The 8353-nt window shown below is 48.8% G+C and overlaps 1 protein-coding gene across 1 annotated transcript in view; it reads right to left on the bottom strand.

Annotated features, from left to right (window-relative positions):
- Positions 1–6106, bottom strand: part of IL17B (interleukin 17B) — a 29904-nt gene extending 23798 nt beyond the window's left edge. The window contains exon 1 of the mRNA XM_054488185.2: positions 6028–6106. The gene's annotated coding sequence lies outside the window, so the exon portion shown is untranslated. The remainder of the gene's footprint in view (positions 1–6027) is intronic.
- Positions 6107–8353: the final 2247 nt, after the last annotated feature.

Raw genomic sequence — 8353 nt, forward strand, 5'->3', positions numbered from 1 at the left:
CACACACAGATCTCCTCTAGAAACATCCTCACATACACACACCCAAAATAATGCTGTATTAGGTTTCTAGATAGCCCTTCATCCAGTCAAGTCGATACCTAAAATTAAGTCCATAAGTCCACCCCTTGTCAACTTGGCACCAAGACACATCTCCAGAAACCATACCTAATTTCCAAATAAAGACAACAACAAGGTAATAGTTTTGTCTAACATCATGCAACCATCCCGTGATTGTGATTTTAGGGACTTTAGATATTAGAGATTTAGACTTCAGGGATTTTAATCTTTTGGGACTTTAACATTCAGGATTATCATGTTTGAGATTGTATCTTGCAAGATGATGATCCAAACTCCAGTGAACAAACACTTCCCCTTAACTGTATCGGAAAGGGTCTGATTTCCCTTCCTAGCCACCACGGTGCTCAGCACAGCATTTTGTACACAATAAACACTCATACGTTTTTGAAAAAAGAGAGCGGCAGACGCAGACACAGCCCTTACAGAGCTAGTGATGGAGGAGGGCAGACCCAAGCAGCACAATTCTTTACTGTATTAGTCCATTTTCATGCTGTGATAAAGACATACCCGAGACCGGGCAATTTACAAAACAAAGAGGTTATTGGGGCTGGGCCCAGTGGCTCACACCTGTAATCCCAGCACTTTGGGAGGTCGAGGTGGGCAGTTCATCTGAGGTCAGGAGTTCGAGACCAGCATGGCCAACATGGAGAAACCCCATCTCTACTAAAAATACAAAAATTAGCCGGGCATGATGGCAGGCACCTGTAATCCCAGCTACTCAGGAGGCTGAGGCAGGAGAATCTCTTGAACCAGGGAGGCAGAGTTTGCAGCCCAGATGTCGCCACTATACTCCAGCCTGGGTGACAGAGCAAAACTCTCCCTCAAAAAAGAAGTTATTGGACTCACAGTTCCACATGGCTGGGGAGGCCTCACAATCATGGCAGAAGGTGAAAGGCACTTCTTACATGGCAGCAGCAAGAGAGAAGAGTGCTTGTGCAGGGAAACTCCCCTTTTTAAAACTAACAGATCTCGCAAGACTCATTTGCTATCATGAGAACAGCATGGGAAAGACCTGGCCCCATGATTCAATTATCTCCCACCAGGTCCTTCCCACAACACATGGGAACTATGTGAGCTACAAGACGAGATTTGCGTGGGGACGCAGCCAAACCATATCACTCCGCTAACATTTTCCAGGGCCCTGCCCGGGTGCTGTCAGGTGGGCAGAGAGTAGCAACCCTGTTCACAGCTGGGGCATCAGGGATCTCAGCCACACAGCAAGTTAGTGGCACAACCTCGCCAAAAGCTTGGCCTCCTGGTTCAGTTCCCTTCTAAATCCTTTACCTATCATCCAGGAAGAACGCTGGGTTTGGACTGCGCATGCACACAATTGCACACAATACTCTGGACATAAACAAGAAAAATGGTAGTGGCGGGGAGTTGGTCATGGTTGGGAGAAGACAATTATCTTTTTTTTAAATCTCTGTAAGAAATAATAAAGAAACAAATTTGGGTGGGTGGGACAGCCTTGTGGAACAAATTTACAAAGTTAGTTCCCAGCATGTGGCACAAGGTTCCTGAGTGTGTTAATGACTGTGAGCACTGCCGTGTTTGTTGAGTGAATTTTGGATGGTGGGATTTTGTGTCAGGGGTTTGATTAGCTGTGGCTGTCACCCTGTGAGTTAATAATAGGGCCGGGGCTCCCCCAGTCCTCACCTCCTGGTTTCTGAGGACAGTGTTGTTTCTGATACCCCAGGTGCATGTGCTCAGTGGCAGGAATTTTTGCCAGCTGCAAAATGACCAGGGTTGGGTGGCAGACAGAGGATGTTGGATTTAGGTCAGGGATTTGGTGGATTGGTGCTGCATCCATTCCAACCTTCATTACTGCAGAGCCTTGTAAGCTAAAAACTACATTTCCCAGACTTCCAGTGGTTCTGGAGGGAGGTTACCTTCCTGTTTCTTCACAGTAGCTACTGGCAAGCACCCCTATATGGGTTTGTCTACAACAGTGGTCCCTTACAAATGTTAAGGGTTGAACTATGTCCCCCCTCCCCAAATTTCTATGTTTAATTCCCAATCCTCAACACCTAAGAATTTGACCTTATTTGGAAACGGGGTTGCCACAGATATAATTAGTTAATATGAGGTCAGACTGGATTAGGGTGGGCCCCTAATCCAATATGACTTATAAAAAGAGTACATTTGGAAACAGCACACACAGGGAAAACACCATGAGAAGATGAAGGTAGATATTAGGGTGATACATCTACAAGCCAAGAAATGCCAAAGAATGCCAGCAAGCCACTAGAATCTAGGAGGCCTGGAACGGATTCTCTCTCACAGCCTTAGAAGGAGCCAGTTCTGCCGACACTTACCTCAGACTTCTAGCCCCCAGAACTGTGAGATAAATTCCCATCATTTAAGCCACCCTGTCTGGAGTACTTGGTTACAGCAGCCCTGCCTGACTGACACAACTGGTCGCTGGCTTTGTGGGTGTGGCAGAGGCAGGAGTGGCCCTGGACGCAGCTGCAGCAGTGTGTTCTTCACATGACAGTGGAGCTCCCCCTCCAGAGTCCACTGCAGTCAGAGTTATCCAGCTAAACAGAGCCAACGGGATATATAGAGACATAGAAGAGGAGAGTTATCTCGAAAATTGGCTCACATGATTATAAAGGCCGGCAAGTCCCACGTTTTGCCATCTGCAAGCTGGAGGACCAGGAAAGCTGCTGGTATGACTTAGCCCAAGTTCAAAGGGCTGGAGCCAGGGGTGCCACTGGTGTAAGTCCCAGAGTCCCAAGGAGCAAGAACCAGGAGCTCTGATGTCTGAAGCCAGAAGAAGACAGATGTTCCAGCTCAAGAAGAGAGAATTCACCCCTCCTCCACCCTTTTGTTCTAGTCAGGCTCTCAATGGACTAGATGCTGCCCCTCTGCATTGGCAAAAAGCGATCTGCATTGAAAAGCGAATCTCTTCCAGAAACACCCCAACAGACACATCCAGGAGCAATGCTTTACCAGCTATCTGGGCATCCCATAGCCCAATCAAATTGATACATAAAATTAACCATCACTTCACTTCTGATGGCAGTAGAGGTAGCATCTGCCCTGACAGGACAATTTTGTGGTTTTCAAAGTCATTCCCAAGGGTCCTTTCTAGGGCCCGCTTCTCTAATTTTCCTAATTGCATAAGCTTCCAATTCCCTGTAGTAAATCCCTTTCTGCTCAAATGAGCAGGAATAGTTGCTTTCCCACACATGGACCCTGACTGGTAAGACTTGATTAGACAATGGACACTGAATTAAATTTTCAATTTTTCACAGTTGCCATACATAAATTCTAAAACAAAGTAAGCTGTCAAGGCCTTGTTGTATGCCTTTTTAAAAGTGATAATTGGACTGGGCATGGTGGCTCACGCCTGTAATCCCAGCACTTTGGGAGGCTGAGGCGGGTGGATCACCTGAGGTCAGGGGTTCAGGACCAGCCTGGCCAACATGGTGAAACCCCATCTCTACGAACAATACAAAACTAGCCGGGTGTGGCACCACATCTCTACTAACAATACAAAATTAACCAGGTGTGGTAGCATATGCCTGTAATTCCAGCTACTTAGGGGGCTGAGGGAGGCTGAGGGAGGAGAATCGCTGGAACCCAGAAGGTGGAAGTTACAGTGAGCCGAGATTGCACCACTGCACTCCAGCCTGGGTGACAGAGCAAGAAACTCTCTCAAATAAATAAACAAATGTGATAATTGCCTTTTCTTCTAATTGTTAAAAACAAGAAATGCTAAATGAAAATCAAGACAAAAATCAAATACAGAAAACTATAGTGAAGTAAGCCCAAATCACCCCAAATTCCCACCACCCAGAGATAACTTCTCTTCTTATTTTGTTGAACATTCTTTCACACATTGAACAGTGCATTTTACACACACAGTCACATGTGTTACCCTGCACAGTTCAGGGTGCAATTAGTGTGGCCCGGTTTTCCTCGAAACTTCAAGTGTTCAAGCCCCATGTGCTGGTGATAGCAGGAAGTCCAACATGCAGCCCAGCTGTTCTCTACAGGGTTTTCACTGCCTCCCTCTTACACACAGAGGATTCCCACACAGGCGTCTTGGAAGGAGGTGTCCAGACCCACGTGGTCCTGTATCAGTGCACTGACCATGGTGGAAGGACATGAATAACTGAGCAGGAGCTAATCTTGGTGAGTAATATTCGAGTTGTCAGTCAGGTTCACTATTCCCAAAGCAGCCACAGCGGTGGAAGCCAGTGCTCCCCCTAGACCAGAGAAGGGCTCCAAGCCAACCACCCAGGGCCCTTCAATGCAAGCCTTTCCCACAAAGATTTGGGAGGACTAGGCTACACCATTGTTCCCCTTCCCGTAATCATTCTTCCCTGGCGATCAACACAAAAGGTGTGTTACATCCTTCTCTCAGGACAATGAGACAACTCACCCTCCCCTGCCATTCCCAGATATACTACCCTTTGGGCACTCCACAGTGACTTCCTGTCCTAGCCTATGTGTGAAGTAGATTAGGGAAGAGACAACACACAAATTCAACCTCCAGCAGGGCGCCTTGCTACTCTCACACTTACCCTCTCCTGACACACACATACATACACATCATTTGACTTAAAAGGGATTATACAATTTATCTTCTTCAATACCATGCTTTTTTTTTAAAAAAAAAAAAAAAAAAAAGTACAAAAACTCGGGCTGGGCACGGTGGCTCATGCCTGTAATCTCAGCACTTTGAGAGGCCAAGGCAGGCGGATCACAAGGTCAGGAGATCAAGACCATCCTGGGTAACACGGTGAAACCCCATCTCTATTAAAAATACAAAAAATTAGCCGGGCGTGGTGGCACGTACCTATAGTCCCAGCTACTCGGCAGGCTGAGGTGGGAGAATCGCTTGAACCCGGGAGGCAGAGGTTGCAGTGAGCTGAGATCACACCATTGCACTCCAGCCTGGGCTACACAGCAAGACTCCATCTCAAAAAAAAAAAAAAAAAAAAACTCAACTGCAAGTTGTAGACAGTTTTTTGTTTGTTTTGTTCTGTTTTGTTTTGTTTTGTTTTGTTTTGAGACAAAGTCTCATTCTATAGCCCAGACTGGGATGCAATGATGCAATCTCGGCTTACTGTAGCCTCTGCCTCCCAGGATCAAGTGATCCTCCCACTTCAGCCTCCCAAGGAGCTGGGATTACAGGCACACTCCACCATGCCCAGCTAATTTTTTGTATTTTTTATAGAGACGGGGTTTCACCATGTTGCCCAGGATGGTCTCAAACTCCTGGGCTCAAAAGATCCTCCTGCCTCAGCCTCCCAAAGTGCTGGGATTACAGGTGTGAGCCACCATGCCTAGCCATGTGGACAGCTTTCCATGATATGATGCTTTTGAGAAAATGGTTGGATTGCAAAGCAAATAATTATAGGCATTTCATCACTAATTGTCCATGTTCCCACCTCCCACATACCAACTCTACCAACAAAAAAAAAAAGTTTTATGTTCATTGAAGAGAACATATGGAGCTTGACTTTTAACTCAGGAGTTATGGGCCTTTTCAATATAAAATTGTTTCCCAACCAGCCACCTCTGAGCTGAGGCTCCTGGGTAGAATTAGTGTGAATTCAGGATTGGAGATTAGGGACAGGTTGGGAGGTGAGAAAAGAAAGGGTGAAGTAAAGTCCATAGGATCTCAGGGCTGGAAGGGTCTTGCCAAGTTGTCCAGCCTCTGCTTGCATTCCCTTAGTAACAGGGAACTCACCACTTTACCAAGACAGCTTGTTAGCCCACTTCATCCTTGGTTAGTTCCACTGGCTTAAAAAGTATTTCCCATGTGGATCTAGATTCCATCTTCCTAAAGGTTCCAACTGTACCAATTCAAGGTCTTCCTTGATCACTCTGTAGAGAAGTAGAGCCAGCTCTCCCAGGGCCCATGAGTCCTCTATTCTCCTGGACAGGGTCCCCCTCCCCCTGACTAAACACACCATCTGAAAACACAGGACTCACCGATGCAAACTCACTCTCATACTCAGCTCCTAACAGGAACCTCTCTTCACCGCCCAAGAAGCCTTACTCACACATACCAAGCCGCAGTCTGTCGACCTGTTTTCTCCAGGAATGGAGAGATTTCAAGGCTGCCTCTCCCAGTCTGGAAAGAAAAGCCACTTCACAGAATGAGTGGTTCATAATGTAAAGTGTTCATAACTCCCAAGAGACAGTATGGGCGGGAAATAGAAACAGCTTCCAAATATTTGAGACAGATTTACGGACACTGAGTCACAAATGGCTGCCGTATACTTGGCCTTTTGAGCTAGTTTGGTGCCAGAACACCTCTCTCCTGATGTTCAAGGACCTGTCTCCAGGTCGCTTCAGTTCCTTGTCTTGACCTCTCGCAATGGCCTTTCTGCTGACCAAGCCCGTTGACTCATGGGCGTAGCCGACCAAAGCACTCGACCAGGTGCAGAGTTTTGGGGCATTTCAATGGTGGGGGTCTCTCCGTAGCTTGCACCGCTAGTTTTTCTGTTTGTTCTTGATGATGAACTCTCTACTGTTTATACAGTAGCAGAACTCACAGAAGCATAACTTACATTTCACAGCCTCCAGAGTGGACTTTACATAAACACGATGTTTCCGTTAGGCCGGCTTTATTTTCCCTCTAGAATCTGTCAGTGGTGCTTTGGAGTATTCGACTGGGCCACTGTGCAGGGGTGGGGAGTGGTGTCACAAGCCTTCCCTAACCCACCATCTCTGACCTGCACCCCAGGGCATGCACATGAATGGAATTCATCTTCTTGGTTTGGAAAAGAAGGGGATGACATTAGTGGTGAAACCTCCGTGTAGGGCTCTTGCACCGCAACTCTGAGTCATAGCTTACATCGATCAAGCACTCACTCTGAAGCAGGCTCGGGGCTAAACCTTCACAACCATTGACTCTGTGCTACAGAGGAGACAGTGATCTTCACAGAAGTTAGTTCCCAGAGGGCTTTCCCCAGCCCTACCGTTGGGAGCAGAGGGGCAGGGCTGAGCCCAGTCTGACCCGAGTCCTGCTCACACCTTCCTCCAGGACTGCACGGGCTACCTCGCCCAGCCCTCATGGCAATGCTGAAGGCAGGTGTGATTCTCGCCATTTTACCCAAAGGGAAAGGGAGGCACCAGGGGGAAAGGGAGGCTGGAAGCAGCAGACCTCACAGCCTGGAAGTGGCCAAGGCAGGAAGAAGCCCACCAGCCTTTCAACACCAACAGAATTCTTTCCTCAGAAGGAATGAGGGAGGGTGGAGGGGTAAGGACATGGCATTTTTAATCCTCCTGTTGGACTGGGAGCCTCTTAAGGTCAGGCACAGTGTCTGATTCAGCACCCCACTCCCTCGGGCCCTCAACTGGCCCCACTCAGGATGTCACAAGGCCCTGTGTGCTGCTGGAGGGGGTCCCAGGGTCAGTGACAGGCAGACCACAGCCTCTGGCCTGGAAGGAGGAGAGAGGGGTTGGCAGGCCCATCCAGGCTGGGGGTCTGTGGAACTGTGAACGAGGCCGTGAACAGAGACCGCTGGGGTCCAGCAGGCCTGGTCGCAGAAGGAAAGCTCTGCGCAGTGGAAGGCAGGACCGGGTAGCAGCCCCGGGAGCAGGCCCCGCTGGTCCCTGGGAGGAGCCCTCCATGGGCCTCAGCACGACACTCCTAGGCTGGGAGCTGAGGCCTGGTTCACGTGATCCCTTGATTTGTCTTTTCTGACCTTTCTTCACAGACACTCTAGGAAGCCTGGGGACACAGAGCCTGCCAGGGGAAGTCACACTCTCATGAAAGAGCTAGCCAGCAAGAAACTAGAACCGTGGACATGTAAGATAGGCACATGCGTGGCGAGTCCTAAGCGGGAAGCAAGCAGAGGGTGTGACAGAATACTGAGGGGGCCAGGGAATAGCTCTTCCAGAGGGGACTTCTGAGTCGGAGACAGGAGCAGGGGAAGGAGTGGCATAAGAAGCTCTGGGAAGAAGGTATTTTTGGCAGCGAGCAATGCAAGTGCAAAAGCCCTGAGGCATGAAAAACACTAAAGAATCTGTAGGAGGCCAAGGTGGCCAAGCAAAAGGAGAAAGAGGGACTCAGGCAAGAGATGGGCATTTCTCAGGACTGCGGTGGCAGGGAAAAGAGAGCCCCCGAAGGACATTCCAGACTCAAGCCCCTGCCCTGTGGCGACCCTGCCAGGTGGCTGGGTCAGGATCTTCCCTGTCAGGCCCAGGCCTCATTTGCATGACGATGGGAGTAGCTTCCCACAGCCCGGGCTCTCCTTCCCCATGTTCTCCTGTTCCCCTCAGTTCCCATCACCCAGATTCCAGGAGCCAG

Source organism: Pongo pygmaeus, chromosome 4, assembly GCF_028885625.2.
Source record: "Pongo pygmaeus isolate AG05252 chromosome 4, NHGRI_mPonPyg2-v2.0_pri, whole genome shotgun sequence".
In the NCBI taxonomy this organism is placed as follows: domain Eukaryota; kingdom Metazoa; phylum Chordata; class Mammalia; order Primates; family Hominidae; genus Pongo; species Pongo pygmaeus.